The sequence below is a fragment of the Pipistrellus kuhlii genome, unplaced genomic scaffold, assembly GCF_014108245.1.
Source record: "Pipistrellus kuhlii isolate mPipKuh1 unplaced genomic scaffold, mPipKuh1.p scaffold_m20_p_40, whole genome shotgun sequence".
In the NCBI taxonomy this organism is placed as follows: domain Eukaryota; kingdom Metazoa; phylum Chordata; class Mammalia; order Chiroptera; family Vespertilionidae; genus Pipistrellus; species Pipistrellus kuhlii.
In genome coordinates this window covers 2,193,191-2,216,486 of record NW_023425541.1, presented here as the reverse complement: position 1 = coordinate 2,216,486, position 23,296 = coordinate 2,193,191, and the positions used below count along the sequence as shown (strand labels likewise).

Below are 23,296 nucleotides of genomic sequence, written 5' to 3'. Positions count from 1 at the left end.
TGGTCAATGGGGAGAAAGTGGGATATCTGTAATACTTTCAACAATAAAGTTACATTAAAAAAATAGAGCAAAGGGAGAAGGCTTAGAGAAATAAAAAGGTATGCAACAATACTCAACATTTGTGCCAAAGAAAATACATACTACTTTACCCAAGGTTTGTGAATTTATTATCATTATACTAAGAAATGATTTGGACCGGATATAGAAATGTATAAAATTTTTTAAATAAAAGTTATATACATTTGTGGACAAGAGATAAATTCATGATATTTAAAGAGAAGATAATGGAATACTTGGACTATATTCTTAATCTTTTTGGGTGACAACTAAACTACAAAACAATCCTTGAAACATCTATTGACAATATATCACTGTGTGAAAGGTAGAGAAGAGCAGTATACACTCCTTCTACAAAATAATTATTGACTTATTCCTTTTAAAATGTGATTGTGAGGATTCCCCCCTCAAACATGTAGATATAAAATAAAACAGCAATTATATTTATAGTTAATTCTAATGATACAGTCTTCTATACAAAGTATAAACAAGTAGGACTTTATCACTATGAGTGCATTACTAATTTATTATATCTTTAAATGGATTTTTGTGAAGAGAAGAAAGGAGAAAAGGTATAAAAAGGAGGAAAAACATTTGGGGAGAAAAGCTTTGTAGATATCTGTTTTGTTTCAGTTTCTGACCCCTTTCCATCTTCAGATGCAGTAATTTCCAAAGATTCTCAAAGTGTCGTATCTAGTCTTGGTGAGTAGCAGGCTGGCCAATGAAGAGAATATGGTATCTGTGACTCTAACCTTGTTGGCTAAAATTCAAAGCTTTCTTATTTCTTTGCGTCCTGATTTTGTCATGCATATATTAGCTATAATTTCTAGCTTTATATGATCTAAAGATTTAATATTCTTAACTTCAATATCTTTGTCCAAGTTATTACTTAAAATGCAAGCCACTGTATAATTCTCTCAAGGTTGAAATAAATACACAGAGTTTAACTAATTATAAATCCCTCTACCTGCTATCAAACTCCTCTTTTGCACAGGATAACACAAGATATAGGATTGTCTGACTGGATCCCTATTATGCTGTTTCTTTCTTAAAGTTTAATTTAGTAATTCTATCAAGAAATGACACATAGTTTTTCTTTTATTTTTTTATTTTTTATTTTTTTAAAATATATTTTATTGATTTTGTACAGAGAGGAAGGGAGAGAGATAGAGAGTTAGAAACATCGATGAGAGAGAGTCATCGATCAGCTGCCTCTTGCACACCCCCTACTGGGGATATGCCTGCAACCAAGGTACATGCCCTTGACCGGAATCGAACCCGGGACCCTTTAGTCCCCAAGCCGACGGTCTATCCATTGAGCCAAACTGGTTTCGGCTAGTTTTTCTTTTATTACTGACTTATTCTTATAGAACCAACTTAGAGATCTTGATGACCATTATTTTCTTTAATGAATGTTTATAAACTATGTGATTGAAAATCTATTTTTAGAATTATGCTTGGAGTAATTGTTATATTTACAGATCCATAGTTTTAGCATATCACTGCCCTCTCCCTTATAACCCTCTCCTCTGTCCTTTGAGAAAACCAGGGCATTTGTCCATCTAATTTTATGGAACTTTTTTAATGAGGTCTCAAAAACTGGTAATAGTAGTTTTGTGATTACCTGTGAAGCTTTTTTTTTTTCAATGCTCTTAGACCCAGTTATTCTATGCCTAGACACTTAAGATACTCAAAGGGAATAGATATATGCTTTCTAATTTTTCATTTACATTGAATTTCAAATTCTTTCTTAGCCATATTTCATCTACCCTTTTCTATTTGAAGATCATTTCCATTGACAAAGAAGTCTGGGTGAATGGTTCTGTCAGCTTTTATTTTTAATAGCATAGCAAGCAGACCTACTTCCTCCTTGTTCTTGCTCTAAATGAAACTAAATATATACACAAACTCAGTGGTTCTTAAAATTTTAACAAGGCTCTGACCTTCCTGACACTATTTTTAAAATTATTATGTCCTTCTCTGCAATGTGTACTTGGTTCTATGGTTTTCCAATTATTGCGTCACTTATGAGTGTATCAAAGAATATCCTGGAAAGTCACACTTGTCATTGATGCTTTGGGTCTAGGGAAGAAAGAATGTCCCTTTGGGTGGGTTTCAAATACATATTCTCTACAAAATGTGACATGTGTTCTTGTAGCTTCTTGAGTGAGCACTATCATTAGGTATGTGTGGTGTTCCTTCTGTCATGTATTCCTTCTGGTGTGTTGGGACCTACGAAGGTTGAGTATAGCTGTTTTAGATACTCCCTTCCCTCTCTATCACCCAGAAATTCGGAGTATTTGATTTTGAGAAGCTTTCATAATTGAAAAAAATGTAATATGTCAGGACAAGTAGGACATATCTTTCAATCCATTAATTTTTGGAATAAAGCCTATAATAGATGTGGGACCATAAACAACAGCTCTTCCTTCCTTTATTACTACAAACTCTAAGATGACACATTCACTTTCTCCCAAGATTCCTATCACCATTATCTCACTAACCAGCTCTTCCTTCTTGCACAGAAGTATGATTACAGTAGCAATTCTTCCTTGAATTATTCTACATTCTGAGAAGTGAAATTGTCATCAAGGCAACAATTTTAACTTTACCATATACTTAATGAATATCTTCTATGTTCCCAGCTAAGTGTGGTAATAAAGAGAAGATATTATCTTTAGCTGAAGATATTTCTTTTTCCTTCTACATAAATACTGTAGAACTCATACTCTTAACAATCTGTGGGACTTTTTTTTTTTTTGCCAATAAACCTGATTTTATGGTGCTGCTGTCAATTTGCACAGATCATTTGGAATACAGACCACACACACCACTGTAATATATCCCATCATCCTGGCTCGCATGAGGGAACAATAGAAAGACATAGAAAAAGTCACAGCATTCTATGTCACAACTCCCAATTCAAAAGCTTCACAAAATCCAATTCAAATGAAAGATGTGTCAGTGTGACATCCAGAGGAGAGAAGAGGAAGACAGTTGCAAATTTAACTTTGGGAAAATACATTCACACCACCACCTCAATGTGATATTTTAAAAATTACTTTAAAATGGAATTACCATGCTTCGTGATGTCCTTATGCTCAGAAGATCCTCCCCACTGTTTGGGGCTTGAGCAGCCTCTCTGGAGGATAGAAAGTTGTTCCTTATGCAACTAAAAGTATAAATGAACATTTGTGCTCTGTAGGAGATCAAGCAAGAGACTGACTACAAGGACAGTACTCTGCGTGAGATATTTTGAACCCAGGCAATCTTGAGAAAACAGTGCACAATAAAAAAAGTAAAAAATGAGTCTAAAATGAAGGAGGGTGGTCAGTTAGGAGAGAGGTTCGGTGTGACAAGAGGGCACTTGGAAAGTTTCAAGAGTTGGTTATCACAGAAATATTGCCACTAGAATTAGAAAAGTAGTTGGGGGATGCTGGAGTGAATTCTATACACAAAGGTAAACAGAGGGCCGTAGAGGACATTGTCTAATGAATAACCAAGTAGAATTCAGCCAGAGGACTCACACTATCTAGGCTGGTGGTAGAAGCAAATATGGGAACTAGGATAAGACTATCAACTGATTAATTCAGTCAATAAATATTGACTGAGTACTTTCTGTGTGCCAAGTACTGTGTTCGGCATATGAGATACACAGATTTATACCAGTGAATAAAACAGGCAGGATAACCTCCTTCCTCGTGGAGTTTATAGTCTAGTGAAGTCAAGGGAAAAAAGAACACTTGGGTTTTTGTCAACAGTAACAGAAAGTGAAAGACTCAGTGAAATGGGTCCAGGCAAGAACAGGTTCCAACATTATACTGTGTACATATAGTTTTCTAACTACTATAGTTTATATTCTGAAAATTCCTCGCACTGTAGCAGTCTCTTAAATTTTCAGTGGCCGAGTGCTATCTATTGGAAAGAAGAAAATAGTCCAGAGATATAATAATAAAGTCACAGCCCAGAAAAGGGATTGAGCTTAATCCTAGTGAAGTGGCACAAGAAATGACCAGTAGAAAAAGTCAGGAGTTTCATTAAGAAGTTTCTGAGTTTTAAGCACTTTCCTTTTTATTTCAGAGGAGGAACTAGAAGGCTAGTGATTATTGATAGTATTGTTTAAGTGTAAAGTACCTAAATATAAAGTCTTAAGCCTTTTTTATTTTTTATTTTTAGAGAGAAAGTAAAAGAAAGGGAAGGAGAGTGAGGGGGAGAGAGAAACATTGATGTGAGAGAGATATTTTGAGTGTGACTCATGCATGTGCCCCAACCTGTAATTCAAGTTTGTGCCCTTGATGGGGAATCAAACCTGAGACCTTTAATGCATAGGGCGATGCTCTAACCATTGAACAACACTGACCAGGGCGAAAGTCTTAAAACCTAAGTCTAAAGTCTGACAGTCCTAATGTTAGAGAGGATAAAGGCAGGAAAAAAAATAAAGGGCAACTGAAATAATACAACTGGTGCTTCAGATCACTTTTCCCAGCCAAGCCAGCCAGTGCCCAAGTCATCACTCAGTTGGCTGGTCCTTTAATTTAACCCTTGATTGTCCCTGACGAGGATAAAGCAAAAGGAAGCCTCTTCTCACAGCGCTTTTTTAAAGCAGAAAAATAAATGTTTAGGATATTTGGCTTGGTTGGCATGGCTCAGTGGTTGAGTGTCGACCTATAAATCAGTAGATCATGGTTCAATTCCTGGTTGGGGCACATGCCTAAGTTGTGGGCTTGATCCCCAGTGTAGGGTGTACAGGAGGCAGCTAATCAATGATTCTCTCTCATCATTGTTGTTTCTCTCTCTCTCTCTCTCTGAAATCGATAAAAATGATCAGACTGTCAAACCTCAGAGGGAAGGTAGGGGAGGGTGGGAGCAAGGGGGAGAGATCAACCAAAGGACTTGTATGCATGCATATAAGCCTAACCAGTGGTCATGGACAACAGCCAGGGGCATATGTGGGGAGGAGTTTGGGATGGGAATGGGGAATGAGGACAATTATCAATTGATACCATAATCAGTAAAGAAATTTTAAGAAATGCTTACGATATTTGTTTTTATTTTTTCAAAATGTATGCATGTGGTGGTGGTGGTGGTGGTAAGGGAGTGCAGATAAATTGCAGAGAGAAAATGTGCAAGCTACTATGTAGTAAATCAGTGGCATTGTTTGTAGCATGTAAGCTACAAAACTCCAAGAACCATGTCTTCTGAAGCAAAATGTTTCAAATTGGGTTAATCATGTAAGCATAAAGTGTTAATGGAAAGAATTCAAAGAATATATAACCCAAGAGTGAAGATGGGAGATTAATCAGCCCTCTTTTTACTAAAGAATACAAGGGGGCTAGACGAGATGATCTCAGAAGACCCTTTCATCTCTAAAGAGCTTTGAATTGAATGTGAATAATTTTGTTCAGAGAATTCAAGTGGCTCAAGGAGCATGCCAAGAGAGAATTCTATTTGGTCCTGGGAGAATGTGAATAGACAAATAAAAATGAAGCTAGAGCCTATGAGATTATACGCTCACTAAGTCTTTCAGCTAGCATATGTTACAATTGTATATTTGTCTGAGTTAAGAGTGATTTAAAATTCCCTTTTAAGAATAGAATGACCTCAATCTCTTCCAAAGGAACATAGAAAGCTGATCTTGAAAGTACAATACCCGCTTAAAATTGGTTTAGAATAATAAATAATTGCTAGTTGCATGGGAAGAGATGTCTCCTTAGGAAAAGGAAAACTGCCAAGTTTTTTAGCACGTTCTGAAGTTACAAGTTCCAGTAATTACTGGATTTTATTCCCAGATCCTGCAATGTAACTTACTGGGCAAAGCGATAGCTAATATTGACATTCCTTCAAAGTAAAATAAAAATAAACCTAGAAATGTAGATGAAATTCTTTAAAGAAGCAATTAAAACATCAACAGTTATTAAACTGCCAGATCAAATAACTCTAAATATCAAACAGAACTTTTTTTTAAAAAAAAACATTATAGCTTTAGAGGAAAAGGAACTTTGCCTTTGTCCCAACATGCAATATTTAAAATTGGGAGCAGCTTGTTATTTCATTAGACTGTTCCCCATGGTTCAGCATGTGGCTTTGCCTTCAGCAGGAATGAATCAGGCAGGCGGTCAAACAGAATGAAAGGAAAAGGGAAGACAAATAATCAATAGTCAAACTCTGTACAACCTCTTTGGAACCAGCATGCTGCTATGCGTTTCTGAGGGAAGCTATAAAATACGTATCTCCAGAGAGCCTTGTCAATCAGGGAGCCTCCAAAGCTCCACATAAAGAGTATTTGCAGACTCTGTTTGACCAAACACTGCTCCAAGACAGGAAGATAGAAAAAAAGGGGCTGAGTAAAAGGTGTCACCCATGAAATGGGAAGAAGAGAATGTCTGTGACCAGACAGAAACTTCATAATGGTTTCTTTTTTAAAATATGTTTTTATTGATTTTAGAGAAAGAGGAAGGGAGAGGAAGAGAGAGAAGGTGAGGAAGGAAGGGAGGCAGGGACGAAGGGAGGGAGGAAAGGGGAAGAGGGGAAGAAGGGGAGGGAGGGGGAGAGAGAAGGAGGGGGAAATGAAAGGAGGGGTACAGGGCAGGAGGGGGAGAGGGGGAGAGGGAAAGGAGGAAGGGGGAGGGAGGGGGAGAGGGCGGGAGGGGGAGAGGGAAAGGGGGGGAGGAGAAGGAAAGGGGGAGAAGGCGGGAAGGGGAGAGGGGGAGAGGGAAAAAGGGGAGGGGGAGGGAGGGGGAGAGGGGGAGGGGGAGAGGACAGGATGGGGAGAGGGAGAGAGGGCAAGAAGGGGAGAGGGAGAGAGGGCAGGAGGGGGAGAGGGAGAGAGGGGGGAGGGGGACAGGGGGAGAGAGGAAGAGAGGGGGGAGGGAGAGAGAGAGAGAGAGAGAGAGAGAGAGAGAAACCAATTAAAAATATCAACTGGCTGCCTCCAGTGGCTTGAACCTGCATTCAGGGCATGTGCCCTGGCCAGGAATCGAATCAGTGACCTTTCAGTGCACAGGATGTCACTCAATTAACTGAGCCACAGCAGCCAGGCATGAATGTATTCTTAATTCTCTATTTGGGATATTACAATTCTGAATTCAACTGTGGCAAATACTAGTATTATGTACTTCATGGTAGCTGAAGACACAATTTTAGAGATTTTAATGCCCTGGCCAAAAAAAGCAAATTGATTCAGTTATGAGATCATGCCTGATTTCATTTCAACATATAGTGTGTTCTATACCTACTATATGCTAGGTATTGTTGGAAGCAGATGGATGAATAAGAAATCATTTCTGCCCTACAAGAGGTTGCTTAGCAGGGGAGAGAGGACACACACGAAGAACTGCAGTATAGGAAGAATGTGTGAATAGAAGTTTAACAGGTGCTGGGATATCACAGAAAATTAACTGTCTTTCCTCTAGGAGCCTGTACAGAAGTTGTGCTCCCTCGTCTCTCATCACTCACTGTGGCTTGTTAACTACACCTTAAGGAATCACATATGCTCACATTGGACCCATATTGCCTTTTTATTTTTTTTATTTTTTTTTTAAATATATTTTATTGATTTTGTACAGAGAGGAAGGAGGAAGGGAGAGAGATAGAGAGCTAGAAACATCGATGAGAGAGAGAGTCATCGACCAGCTGCCTCTTGCACACCCCCTACTGGGGATGTGCCCGCAACCAAGGTACATGCCCTTGACCGGAATCGAACCCGGGACCTTTCAGTCCCCAAGCCGACGCTCTATCCATTGAGCCAAACCGGTCTCGGCCATATTGCCTTTTTAAACCATTCTTTCTTCCCCCTTTTCTTGCCCAGTTACTTCAAAGATAACCTGTCTTTCAGTTTCTTTGTTCTATTCATGAACCCTAAATTACCATAGTCATGACTAATAGCTATACTGGTAAGAGTACCATTAGTGAGATACCTGTATTAAGGAAAAGGAAAGCCATCCTTTCTGAAGAGAAACTAGACATAAAACCTGTTCCAAATTCTAATGTCCTCTGAAAATACCCAGAAGTGCTCTTCAGAGAAAATATCTCAAAACCTCTATCTACATCCTTAACATGTAATTTACCCTGCTATTCTCATGCTTTAGCATTCAATGTGCTGCTTCTTATTCAATTACATATATTTTTAAATGTTTTTTTATTGATTTTGTACAGAGAGGAAGGGAGAGAGATAGAGAGTTAGAAACATCGATGAGAGAGAGTCATCGATCAGCTGCCTCTTGCACACCCCCTACTGGGGATATGCCCGCAACCAAGGTACATGCTCTTGACCGGAATCGAACCAGGGACTCTTCAGTCCCCAACCCGACGCTCTATCCACTGAGCTAAACCGGTCTCGGCCTTATTTTTGTTTTAATTACTACTACTCAGACACATGTACAGTATTTTAGTACTAGCACAGATTAAATCTAATTTTTTGGACTAACCTGGGGTCTTCCCCATCACAGTAACATTGTTTCTACAATAAAACATGCAATTGCCAAACAACCAATGTAAAAATAATATTTTGGAATAAACTGAGGGTTGCCTACGAAGCTGTGCAGAGGATCCCCTTAATAAATGGGGTCTAATAAAGTTACTTATAAAGTAATTATGTAAACATAATTTTTCAGTTAACTTTTATATACTGGAAAAAAACTTGAAACTAGAAACGCTTTTTATCCCTAAATATAATATATCACAAGTGTAGGCCCATGGCACTATACACTGAAAACTTCATAGCATGAACAATAAAGAGAAAAGTGTGACTAGGAAGTTATTATTTCTTACTTTTGCTAAAATAATTTTTCTAGTCTCCATAAATTCACTTGAAAGGCCACTCAGCAATGGAATTGGCTCTGCAGTGAAGGCTCATTTTACCACACCACATTGATTGACTGAAAATAACTTTTTTATATGACAAATACATTCCTTCCGAAGAACTACCATGACAACCAAACCACTGGCTTGTGTGATTAGACTATAGAAGACTGATGAATTACATATGCCATATACATTACACAACTGCCATACAGATACTTTGTGGGTTTCAGTTTGCAGTCAAGATGTTAGGAATAAGGCAAGTGGGGATTCTATGCATCAAGCATTTGGCTAAGCATGTTATGTGGATTAACTCATTTAATAGTCACAGCAACCTTCTGTGTGTGACTAGTACTTTATTTATGAGGAAACGGAGGCACAGAGGGTTGAAGGAACTTGTCCAGGGTCACACAGTTAGTCAGTGGTAGAGTCTGGATTTGAATCCAGGCAATAAGCATTAAGTGACTTTGCGATCTTAACCACATGCTATGCAATAATGCCCCTGCTGATTATAAGAAGGATGATAATAATATAATAATGGCAACAAACACTAATATAATGTTGACTACTTAAGGTGCTGTTCCAAATACCTTCCACATATCAAATCATTTAATCTTTACAACAATACCTATGAAGTAGGTACTATTATTATTCTCATTTTTCAAATGGGAATAGTTTAGCATGGAGAGGTTTAACAATTTAGCTAAGTTATACTACTAGGAAGTAAAAGATATGTTATTCAAATCCAGGCAGCCTGGCTCCATTATGATACACTGCCTGTGTAACAAATAAAGCTGGGTTGTAATATGCAAAAGTAGTGGGCTAGGAACTTAGAAAAATAATTCAGGCCCAACTATTTCTTAGCTCTAAAATCTTACCTCCAGTTGAAAAGCCAAACCCCATGCCCCAATCAGAAATTTCTATAATCTTTACCTATAAAATAGAGAAAAAAACTTAAACTCACAGGGATAGTGTAAGGATTAAACAAGAATGTTATGTGAAAGTACTTTGGAGAATATAAAGTGTTATATAATTGTATGGAATTAACGAAAAGAGTGATAGAGAGGATAGGAACGGTGGTGTCCCTCACTGGCTCTCCAACATCACCCAAGGGGTCCCAGATTGTGAGAGGGCACAGGCCAGGCCCAGGGACCCCCACCAGTGCACAATTGGGGCCGAGGAGGGACCACAGGAGGGCTCCAGGGCATGTCTGGCCTGACTCACCCAGTCCTGATTGGCCAGACCCCAGAAGCAAGCTAACCTACCAGTGGGAGTGTCTATCCCCTGGTAGTCAGTATGTGTCATGGTGACTGGTTGAATGGTCAGAGGGACAATTAGCATATTAGGCTTTTATATATGTAGTTGTAAAGTGTGATAATTGGAACCTAATACTCAGACAGGAATTATGACCTTCCTCCTATTTGCAACATGGTCTTTTAAAATTTTGGGCTATGCTATTCAGAATAGTATAATGTCTCAGGTAAACAGACCTGAGGTCTACAGTAGGCTAAGGAAAGTTCATTATGAAACAGTTAAAGACTGCTGCAAATTGCAACCTGGAGCAATGATAAAGCAATTGCTGGTTGGTATGATTAATATAGACCACTTGACAAATCCATTGCAGCAAATCTAGCCCACCAGATAGTGTGTCTTTCACAAAACTAGTTTAATCCCTAAGATGAGCAGTAGTGCTGGAGAAGAATAGAAGTGGCTCTCAAATATCTCCTTTCAATACATCTCTCTGTGGCTTATTGGATAGCATGATTTCATAAATGGATCATCTATTAAAACTCAACAGTTCTATCCCCACTACACAATAGGTATTCTTTAGGACTATACTAAATAATAAAGGAAAATACTTAAAAATCATAGTAAGAGTCATAGCCACCAACTTATGTACAATTGCCTACTCAAAGCCTTAGAAACTGCAAAGAGAAGAAATCAAGATATCTGTCTCTATGAGAATCTGGCGCTAGACACATCAAACAATACAGTGGCACTTGCTATACTGACCCCTAAAAACAAGGCTGGAGAAAAGCTGACAATGCCCATGAATTGTCACTATGCGAAGGAAAATTATTTGATAAGTACAGGGCAGTTCCAATTTTATTATTTTCAATAAAAATTATATAAATATAGCACTACTTATTTTTACTTTATGTACCTAAGATTTTTATATAACTATATGCACAAATCAAGAAGAAATTCTTCCTCATACACTTTAGAACATTTTTAGAAGGTGAGAAACTTTTTGTTAAAATAAAATAATAAATAAAAACTAAAATTTTAAAACATAAAAGTTATACTAGAGGCCTGGTGCACAGATTCGTGCACTGGTGTGGTCCCTCAGCCTGGCCTGTGCCCTCTCACAATCCTGGATCCCTCATCTTGCTCATCACGGCCTTGCTGCACCTGCTGCCTGCCACCGCTATTTCATAAGTGTGCTGTGGTGGAGGCTGGAGAGGCCTGTGCCGCTGCAGCCATGCTTACCAGCTGTGAGCCTGGTATCTGATGCCGATGGGTCAGCTGAGTGTTGCTCCTGCTGTAGGAGCGCACTGAGCACCAGGGGGCAGCTCTTGCATTGAGCGCCTGCCCCTGGTGGTCAGTGTGCATCATAGCGACCTGTTGACCAGTTGTTTGGTCATTCGGTCATTCAGTTGCTTAGGCTTTTATAAGATTATTTTAACCATATTCTAAATGGAACTTCCAGTTGAAAAGCCAAATCCCCTGCCCCAATCAGAAATTTCTATAATCTTAAAAAAGAAATCACTGTTTTATTATCTGATGTTGTCCAAATTATGGATTAAATAATATAATATAGTCCTGTACTTATTTTCATCCCCACATTCAAATCCAGTCTGAGATCATGCCAATCAAATTTAATCTATGTTCTTATCTCTTGGAGAGTTAAAAGTCATTAAGATTATGGTACTGTACATATCTGCTCGGATTTAATTGCCTTTGTACCTCAATGGCACAGACATCTATACTATTTTAATGCCTCTCAGTATTTTTGTCTGTACTGAATATGTGGGCCAACAAGATCAAGCTGTGATACATTGCACTAGAGGCAATATGGGAGGAACCCTGCCCTGTTAGGTTTTCACACGGGGGATGACTTAACCAGAAGGATCTCTTAGTAATCAGCAGGGTAAGAGTAGGCAGCATGGGGGCTATGCTACTCAAAGGGACTAATTTAAAGAAAGAATTTTTGTCATTAAACCCCTTTCTTAAGAAGCAAACACCTGGGAATTTAGATAAAGGAAAGTGTTCCCTGGTCTACAGAGATAACTGACTGTTGAGTAAAAATAGCTTATGCCAATAGTTGAAGTAAAAGTAAACCCTCAAGGATTAAATGGAAGAGTACTAATTTTAATAAATCTTTTCAGTGTTTACATTCTACACTTTATAATCTCAAATGACTTCCATTTCTATGTTGATTTACACTCTAAAAAGGCAGAATTGAGAAGATTTAAAAGTGAAGGAAAGAAACATTTGCGTTCAGAATTTTCTTTCCTTTCAGGTTCCAAGGTTTGAGCTTAAATACCTCTGGGTAAGAAATAACATTCAAGCAGTTTCTCACCACCAGTTCAATACTCATATTTACTGTCGTGGAGGGAGTGATGGGGAATCCCAGGATGAGTGGAGAGGAGGGGTGTATATCAAAGTTTCTAGAAGCCTTGACTTCCTACTGTAAGGAGAGGGTAGGTCTGTACAAAGGGGAGAAGTATAGGTTTGAGCTAATTTTTTTTCACCTTGGATTCTGAGAAGGTGGAAAAAAGCCAAGGTTTCTTTGATTTTATAGTCCTTTGTCTATCTAGGTAAGGACAAGTTCAGTCATCTTAGAAAGATCTGTTATTTTCAAAGCAAGAATAAAAAATGTATGTATAAAATGGAAAACTATTAAGAAGTTAAGCAGAAAATTGCTTTTTTTTTCCTTTCAAAATCTGAGTTGCAGAGAAGAATGAGTATAGGAAAATAAAAATACAGTTTTAATACAGCTATTTTTTCAAATATAACCCAAATGAGAGAGACAGAGATTAAAGACATGAATAAATCAGCTAAAGTTGCAACACGCCATGGTGGAAAGGGTATGGAACTTGAAACCAGGGGACCTGTTTTCTAGTTCTCCTCTGCCACTAACTCTTTGTGGCTTGCCTTAGGAAGTGTCTTAACCTTGCTATGCCTCAGTGTCTACCTTCTGTAAAATGAGGGGCTTTTACTAAAGTTTGCAAAGTCCCTTCTAATTGTAGTAACTCAAAATGTGTAAAATAATAAGTAGATGGTATGGACTGAATTGTGCCTACCCCATCCCCAATTCACATGCTGAAGTCCTAACTCCCAGTTCTCTATCTTGAGATAGGACCTTTAAAGAAGTAAATAAGTTAAAATGTGGCTGTCAGGGTAGACTTTAATCCAATCTGACTGCTGTCCTTATAAAAAGAGAAGATTATGATACACATAAATACACCAGGTATATAAACACAGAGAGAAAACTCTAAAGAGATAGCAAGAAAGTGGTCATCTGCAAGTCAAGCAAAGAGGCCTCAAAAGATACCTTGATCTCCCACTCCCAGACTCTAAAACTGTGAGAAAGAAACCACTGTTATTTAAGCAAGCCAGTTTGTGCTATTTCAAATGGCAGCAATAGCAAACTAATATATTGCATCATTTGAGTAAAAACTCTATTTCAAAGGGAATGAACTTTTACATCTTAGCTAATGAACTGTACTCAAGATTATTTTTCTGGAGGTTCAAATTTCTTGGTTCCTCATTTCAGAACTTGTAAGCTTCCCAAACTAGCCACAGAACAAATAATAATTGCTGTTGTGGAAAGTTGTAGCCTATAAAGCCTAATATCAAGGGGATTGAAACCATAGAGCACAATAAAGAGAAACCATGGGTGGTGATTCTGGGGGAAGTGGAGGGGGCGCAAAATGAGGGAATGGAGATGGAGAGAATGTAGAGGGATAAATGGTGATGGGAAAATAAAATACAATAAAACATTGTATCACTCTGGGGAGGGAGGGCATGTATGGGAGTTGGGGGGGCAATGGTAAGATATGTATACATATAATACCTTAATAAAATAAAAATAAAAACATTGTATCAAACCAACTAAACCGAAGTATTATTAGAACAACTAGAGGCCTGGTGCATGAAATTCGTGCACTGGGGGAGGGGGTGATTGTCCTTCAGCCCAGCCTGTACCCTCTCCAATCTGGGACATCCCTCTCACAATCTGGGACTGTTGGCTCCCAAACGCTTGCCTGCCTGCCTGCCTGATTGCCCCTAACCACTCCCCTGCCAGCCTGATTGATGCCTAATTGCTCCCCTGCCAGCCCGATTGCCTCCAACTGCCCTCCCCTGCCAGCCCAATCACTTCCAACTGCCTTTTCCCGCTAGCCCGGTCACTCCCAACTGCCCTCTTCTGCCAACCTGGTCACCCCAACTGCCCTCCCATGCTAGCCTGGTCACCCCTAACTTCCCTTTCCTGTTGGTCTGATCACCCACAATTACTCTCCCCTGCTGGCCATCTTGTGGCTGCCATCTTTGACCACATGGGGTGACCATCTTGTGCAAGGGTGAGAGGGTCAATTTGCATATTACCTCTTTATTATATAGGATAGTAGCTGGGGGTCAAAAATGAATATGACATTTTTGTTAGTAATCACCCTTTCTAAAGGAGAAAGCATGCATACACTTCTTTTCTGGGATTATTTAAAATAGATAGGTCAGAAATTTTTCCTATTAAAATAAACACTTGGTTGACTGGCTGGTGTGGTTCAGTGGTTGATCATTGACCTATGAACCAGAAGGGCTGGATCCCCAGTGTGGGGTGTGCAGGAGGCAGTCAATCAATGATTCTCTTCCATCATTGATGTTTTTATCTCTCTTACTTCTTTCTGAAACTAATAAAAACATATTTTAAAAAACACACTTGGTCTCTGTCTGAATCTTTTTCATTTATGTTACTTATTCATATGAAAGAGAATGTAGTATTAATTCACATCTAGCAAGCAAGACACCTTCACCTAAACCTATGCTGTTCAGGAGAAAAGGCATTTAAAAACTCAGTTAACTTTCCATATTTTCACATTTTTAAGTATTTGTCCAAGAAGCACACATATGGCTTATATTTGCAAATGGTAAAGTTAAACACTTTCTGAAAATGTGATATATATCTTCCAATACTTTGTAATGAAACAGTATGTTAATAAGTTCGTTATCATATTGCATTAATGAGAAATATGAAGCTTTAACAACCTTAAAGTTTAGCTTCTAAAGATCACCACCACATAAGTCCTAGCCAGTGTGGCTTAGGTGGTTGGACTATTTTACAATACACCGAAAGGTTGCAGTTTCAATTCCCAGTCGGGCACATACCAGGTTGCAGATTGGATCCCCTGTCTGGGCGAGTATAGGAGGCAACCAATCTCTCTCACATTGATATTTCTTTCCCCCTTTTCCTTCCTCTCTCTTTAAAATCAATAAAAAGCATGTTCTCAAGTAAGAATTTAAACAAACAAATAAATAAATACTACTACATAAGGTTTTCTTGTCATTTTCTAACAATCCATATACCTCATGCACTCACTTTGTGTGTTTTTTAAATGTTATTTTTTCAATTATAGTTTACATTCAATATACTAGTTTCAAGTATACAGCACAGTGGTTAGACAATATACTTTACAAAATGTTCCCCTGAATATTTCATTTTAAAAAATATTTTATTGTGTTTTTTTTTACAGAGAGGAAGGGAGAAGGATAGAGAGTTAGAAACATCAATGAGAGAGAAACATCAACCAGCTGCCTCCTGCACACTCCTACTGGGGATGTGCCTGCAACCAGTGTACATGCCCTTGACTGGAATTGAACCTGGGACACTTCAGTCCACAGTCTGACGCTCTATCCACTAAGCTAGGGGTGTCGAACTCAATCAGAGAAGGGGCCAAAATCTAAAATCCAGCCTAAATCGCGGGCCGAATGGTTTACTGAACAGAAATAAACTGACAATGTTAACCAGAAATGTGAATTTAAAATGAGTGGAACAATCTTTTCCTTAACAGTGCTGTTAACCAACTCACATGCTATCAAGGATTTGGCCCGCGGGCCTTGTGTTTGACACATGTGCACTAAGCTAATCCAGTTTCGGCTCCCTTGATATCTCTACCACCATTTATAGTTATTATTGACTATATTTTCTATGCTGTATTTTATATGCCCATGATTATTTTGTAACTACCATTTCTTACTTCTTTTTAAAAAAATGTATTTTATTGATTTTTTACAGAGAGGAAGGGAGAGGGATAGAGAGCTAGAAACACAGATAAGAGAGAAACAGCGACCAGCTGCCTTCTACACACCCTCCACGGGGGATGCTCCCGCAACCAATGTACATGCCCTTGACCGAAAGAAACCTGGGACCCTTGAGTCTGCAGACCGACACTCTAGCCACTGAGCCAAACCGGTTTCACCTTCTTAATCCCTTCACCTTTCTTATTCAGCCCCCTAACCTTGCTCCTTTATGGTAACTGTCAGCCTATTCTATGTATCTGAATCGGTTTCTATGTTGTTTGTTTTAGATTCCACATATAATTGAAATCATATGGTATCTGTCTTTCTTTGTTTGACTTATTTCACTTAGCATAATACCCTCTAGGTGCATTCATGCTGTCACAAGTGGTTAATCTTTCATGTTTTATGGCCAAGTCATATTCCGTTATATATATGTACCACATATTCTTTATCCAATTGTCTATTGATGAACACTTAGGTTGCTTCCATATCTTGGCTATTGCAAATAACACTGCATTATACATGGGGATGCATATATCTTTTCAAGTTAGTGTTTTGGGTTTCTTTGTATATATAGCCAGAAGTGGAATTGCTGAGTCATAAGGTAGTTCCATTTCTAATTTTCTGAGGAGCCTCCATACTATGTTCCACAGTGGCTGCTCCAATTTGCATTCCCACCAACAGTACCAAGGGCACGCTTTTCTTCACATCCTTGTCAAAACTTTTTGTTTCTTTATTTATTGATGGGAGCCATTCTAACAGGTGTGAGGAGATATCTCATTGTGGTTTTAATTTTGTGCACTCATTTTGAATTAAAGAAAGGGGAAGAGGATGTCAAGATTAATAAATGAAGAAAGAACAGTCAACAAATGGTACTGTGGCAACTAAATATCCACATGCAAAAGAATGAAGTTGGATTCCTATGCCATACCATAAACAAAAATTAACTCAAAGTAGATTATAAAGACGTAAAGTAGATCATAGAGACTGAAATTAAAGTACTAAAACAAGAAAACTTCTAAAAGAAAACAAATAAATCTTTATCCTTCAGCTAGGAAATGGATTTTTAGGTATAATACTAAAAGTACAAGCAACAAAAATAAAATGTAGATAAATTTCATCAGAAGTAAATTTTTTTTTGTATTTTAAGGTAAAATGAAAAGAATCAGAGAAAATATATACAGTCATGTATTTGACAGGGGACTTGTATACAAAACATATAAAGACGTCTTAAAATCAATAAAAAAGACATAAAACAAAAATTGGGCAAAGGATTTGAATAGCTATTTCTCCAAAGAATATATACAAACAAGCAATAAAAGCCCACGAACAAGCTGAACATCACTAATCATTAAGGAATTACAGAACAAAACTATGAGATACCACTGTTCACAATAGCCAAAAGGTGGAAAATGCCCTTCAAACAATCAATGGATAAATAAATGTGGAATATTCATACACTAGATTATTGTTTTCCAATAAAATAGAATAAAGTTTTGAGTCATAATATGACCTGGGCAAACCTTGAAGATATTATGCTACATCAAAGAAGCCAATCACAAAAGACAATATTTTATATGATTCAATTTTTATATGAAATATCCAGAATAGGAAAATCTATAGAGATAGAAAGTAGATTAATGTTTGTCTAGGGCTTAGGAAGGTGTGGGAATATGGAATAACAGCTATCAGCTAGCTATAACTCACTTGTTCGGGAGATGAGAATATTTTAAAATTAGATTATGGCAATTCACAACTCAGTGAATATACTAAAAACCCATGAACTGTACACCTTAAACAGGTGAATTATATAGTAAGTGAATTATTTTCCATTTTAAAAGAGCTAAGAATAGAAAGTGAAATATTTCATGTATACATCCCTCAATTTACTAGTTTTTTTTTTTTTAAACTTTTTCTGTTTTAAATGTTAAATATACTAGGAAAGGCCAATCAACTATCTTAGCAAAGATGTCACTTTGAATTTAGTTACTCCTTGCTATAGCTACTATTATCTTTATTAATATATCTAAAATATCTATTTTGACACAGTAAGTCCTGTGATGAATTATATTGAAGTGAAATAAATATGAAAAGGTCATAATTATTTAAGGGTAGTCAAGCACAGCACAGCAATAATATTCTTCAATAAAAGTAGTTCTATTTACTTTAACAACAATTTAAATAGTTAATTGCTATGGGCAATAGTAAACATAGAGATGACTGTTCCCTTTTAAGATGATGATTGTCGAACCCTATTGTCCTACACACAAGGTCTGCAATCAAATATTGATTGTGATATGCAAACAAACATCCACACTTAGGGAGGTAAACAACCCATTATCAGGAGACAGAACAATTGGCCTAACTGGTTTGGTTCAGTGGATAGCACATTGACCTGTAGACTGAAGGGTCCCAGGTTTGATTCTGGTGAAGGGCATGTACCTTGGTTGTGGGCACATCCCCAGTAGGGGGTGTGCAGGAGGTAGCTGATCAATGTTTTTCTTTCATTGATGTTTCTAACTCTCTATCCCTATCTCTTCCTCTCTGTAAGAATAATCAATAAAATATATTTAAGAAAGGGAGAGAGAACAATTAATAAAACCAGGCTCTGATGTGGAAACATAAAACAACCAAAGTTAATATGTCAGACAGTATTAAAATGGTGGACAACATGAAAAGATATATGGGCAATTTCAGCAAAGAGACTTAAACTACAAGAAAGAATGGATATGCTATTTTAAAAAAAGTAACATACATGTCCTTTATTGGTTTGATCAGATATTCTATTTCTCCATGAGTCAGTTTGGTAGGTTGTATCTAGAAATTTTTAAATTTCTTTAAGGTATCCAATTAGTTGGCATATAACTGTTCATAGTAGTCACTCATAATTTCTGTGGCATCAGTTGCAATGTCTCTTCTTTCAGTTTTGATTTTGCTGTGTCTTCTTTCCTTTTTTCTTATTTAGACTAACAAAGGGCTTGTTTATTTATCATTTCAAAAGAACTGAGTTTTATTGATTTTTTCTAATATATTTCTATTTTGTATTTAATTTATCTAATCTTTTAAAAAATATATTTTATTGATTTTGTACAGAGAGGAAGGGAGAGAGATAGTTAGAAACATGGATGAGAGAGAATCATCGACCAGCTGCCTCTTGCACACCCCCTACTGGGGATATGCCCGCAACCAAGGTACATTCCCTTGACCGGAATCGAACCTGGGACCTTTCAGTCCCCAAGCTGAGGCTCTATCCATTGAACCAAACCGGTTTCAGCTAATTTATCTAATCTTTATTTACTTGCTTCTCATAACTTTGGAATTAGTTTGTTTTTCTTTTTCTAGTTTCTTGAGATGTAAAGTTACTTTGCTTATTTAAGATCTTTCTTAATGTAGGCATTTATTGTGATAAACTTCCAGTTAGTACTGCTTTTGCTACATCCTATAGATTTTGGTATGTTGTGTTTTCCTTTCCATTTGTCTCAATAAATTATAATAAAGGTCATATAAGAAAAACCCAAAACTAACATAATACTCAGTGGTGAAAAAATTTAAGTACTTATTTTAAGATCAGGAACAAAGCAAAGATTCCCACTCTCATCATTTATATTAAACATTTGTACTTGAAGTTCTAGCCAAAACCATTAGCAAGAAAATAAAAATAAGTAAAAGATATCCAAATTTGAAAGGAAGAAGTAAAATGATCTGATTTCAGATGAGATGATCATGTGTGTAGCAAACTCTGAAGAATCCACAAAAAAATCTGTTATATAACATAAATTCAATAAAGTTATAGGATACAAAATGAACATATAAAAATCAGTTATTTTACTATAGACTTATGAGCTAACTGAAAAGGAAATTATGAAAATAGTCCCATTTACAATAGTAAAAAAAATAATAAAATACTTAGGAATAAACTTAGGAGGTGAAAGATTTCTATGGCTGAAAACCATAAAACATTGATGAAAATTAAAGAAAGTACAAATAAATGGAAAATTATCCCATGTTTATAGATTTGAAGACTTATCATAAGTGTCTATTCTACCTGATGCAATTATAGAGTCAATGCAATCAATATCAAAATCACAAAGGCAATTTTTTACAGAAATAGAATAAAAAGCAATTCATATGGAACTATAAGGAGCTTAAATAGCCAAAGTAATCTTGATAAGGAAGAACAATGATGAAACCATCATACTTCCTCATTTAAAAATATATTACAAAGCTATAGTGATTTAAATTGTATAGTATTACCCCAAACAACAAAACCCAATGATATAGACATGGAATAGAACAGAAAGCTCAGAAATAAACCCATGCATATATGGTCAACTCATCTTTGACCAAGGTGTCGAGAATGTACAATTGGGAAAGAATACACTCTTCAACAAATGATACTGGGAAACCTGGATATCCATATGCATAAGAATGATATTGGACCCTTATCATATATAAAAATCAACTCAAAATGGATTAAAGACTTAAATGTAAGACTTGAAATTATAAAACTTAAAACATAGAGACAAAGTTTCATGATATTGGCCAAAACCAGTTTGGCTCAGTGGATAGAACGTTGGCCTGTGGACTGAAGCGTCCTGGGTTCGATTCCAGTCAAGGGCATGTACCTTGGTTGCGGGCACGGTGTGCAAGAGGCAGCTGGTTGATGTTTCTCTCTCATTGATGTTTCTAACTCTCTATTCCTCTCTCTTCCTCTCTGTGAAAAATCAATAAAATTACCCCCCCCCAAAACAAACAAACAAAAAAACACCCACAAAGCTTCATGATACTGGCTTAAAGCAGCAATTTTCAACCTTTTCCATCTCATAGCAAACATAAACTAATTATTATCCTTTTCATGGTGCAGGGCAGCAAGATGGCTATGAAAATTTCCAAGAAGAGGAAGTTTGTTGCTGATGGCATTGTCAAAGCTGAACTGAATGAATTTCTCATTCAGGAGCTGGCTAAGATGGCTACTCTGGAGTTAAGGTCCATGTTACACCAACCAATACAGAAATTATTATTTGGGCCACCAGGATGCAGAATGTTCTTTGTGAAACAGGCCAAATATGGGAATTGACTGTCATGGCTCAGAAGAAGTTTGGTCATCCTGAAGGCAGTGTAGATTTTTATGATGAAACTGGCTACAAGAGGTCTATGTGCCATTGCCCAGGCAGAATCTCTGCATTACAAACTTTCTAGGAGGCTTTGCTGGGTGGTGGGCCTGCTATGGCATGCTACAGTTCATCATGGAGAGTAGGGCCAAAGGCTGTGAGGTCAGGGTGTCTGGGAAACACTGAGGATAGAGAGCTAAATCCATGAAATTTGTTAATGGTCTGATGGGGACCCTGTTAACTACTATGTTGACACTGCTGTACACCATGTGCTGCTCACGCAGTGTGTGCTGGGTATTAAAAAGACCATGCTTCCTTGGAACCCAAATGGTAAGAGAGGCCCTAAGAACCTCCTGCCTGACCATGTGAGCACTGTGGAACCCAAAGATGAGATACTGCTCACCCCAATCTCAGAACAGAGGAGTGGGAAGCTAGAGCCTCTTGCCATGCCCAAGCCAGTAACCACAGCATAACAGGGTGTCCTTCACAGTTCGATCTGGAGTCTGCATGTTATTCTATAAAGACCTTTAATAAAAATATTTTTTAAAAGAAAAAGAAAAAGTCCCATAAACTAATTACTAATATTCTGCACTATACCAACAAACATATCTTTTGCTGATATGACTAAAAATATAGGGATAGTTTTGACTAATTTACTAAAAAAAATAATAGTAATTACCTACCCAAAGTGACTGTTAAAAAAATTAGGTGCCTATACTTGTGTGAAAGGATTTCTGGTACCAAAAATTAAACTAATTAGATGCAACCTTATTATATGACCTATATATTTATGGTTCAAAATAGGGCATTCATATCAGATTATAGCTGTTGTGTTGATTGTTTTCACTTTTTTATTTGACAATCTAAGGGAAAAGAGGTCAGTGCCCCTGACTAAACAGTCAGGCATTGCACGTTTTAAAAATTCTTGCAGCTCACTGGGTAAAAATCTTTAGTCAAAAGCAATGGTTTCTTGGATTTGACACCAAAAACACAAGCATCAAAAGGAAAAAGAGACAAATGGAACTACATCAAGTTAAATACTTTCTGCACAGGAAAGGAAAGCAACCTACAAAATGGGAGAAGATATTTGCAAATCCTATCATTTATAAGGGATTAATATTCAAAATATATAAGGAACTATTACAGCAAAAACACAACCCAATTTAAAAATGGACAAAGGACTTGAATAGACATTTCTCAAAAGAAGATATACAAATGGGCAACAAATAAGATAAAAGATGTTCAAAATCACTAATCATCAGTGAAATGCAGATCAAAACCACATTAAGATGTTATCTTATACCTAAGATGACAATTATTAAACAAAAAACAAGAGGTAACTCCCTGATTCCTGATCACGGCACATACCCAGGTTTCAGGTTTGGTCCCTGTTTAAGGTGCGTGTGAGAGGCAACTGATTAATGTTCCTCCCACCCCTCCCCTGCCCTTCTCTCCCCCTTTCCCTCCCCTCCCCTTCCTTCCCCTCCCTTCTCTCTCTCTCTGGAATCACTGAAAAATATATCCTCAGTTGGGGATTAAAAACAAAAACAAAAACAAAAACAAGAGATGAGTGTTGGTGAGAATATTCTCATGGTCATTATAATCTTATCTAATAAAAGAGTGATATGCAAATTGACCATACCTCTGCTACACACACCAGCCATGCTCACCGGCCAATCAGAGCGAGTATGCAAATTAACCCAACCAAGATGGCTACGGCCAAAGAGAGCAAGAGGGAGGCTTGGGTTTCCCAGGCAACAGAAGAAGCTAAGCTTTCCGCCTGCCCTAGCCGGCCTAAGCCTCCACTCAAGGCTACAAAGTTTCAATTATAGAAAGTAAACAAATTCAAACAGAAATGGCAGCAGCCATGGAGCAAGCAGAAGGCTTGGCTCCACTCCAGGCTACAAAGTTTCAATTGTAGAAGGTAAATAAATTTCAGATCCCAGGGCCTCCCTTTGGGTCGCCAGGGGGTGTTGCTGGCCTGCAAACCACCACAGGCCCCTCACTCAGGCTACCCCACTCCCCAAGGG

General features: G+C 37.5%; 1 protein-coding gene and 1 pseudogene across 8 annotated transcripts in view; one reads left to right on the top strand and one right to left on the bottom strand.

The window, feature by feature from the left end:
• EDA (ectodysplasin A) overlaps positions 1-23,296 on the bottom strand; it is a 484,681-nt gene that overhangs the window by 113,256 nt on the left and 348,129 nt on the right. The gene's annotated exons all lie outside the window — the stretch shown is intronic.
• On the top strand, positions 21,023-21,821 carry LOC118704127 (annotated as a pseudogene).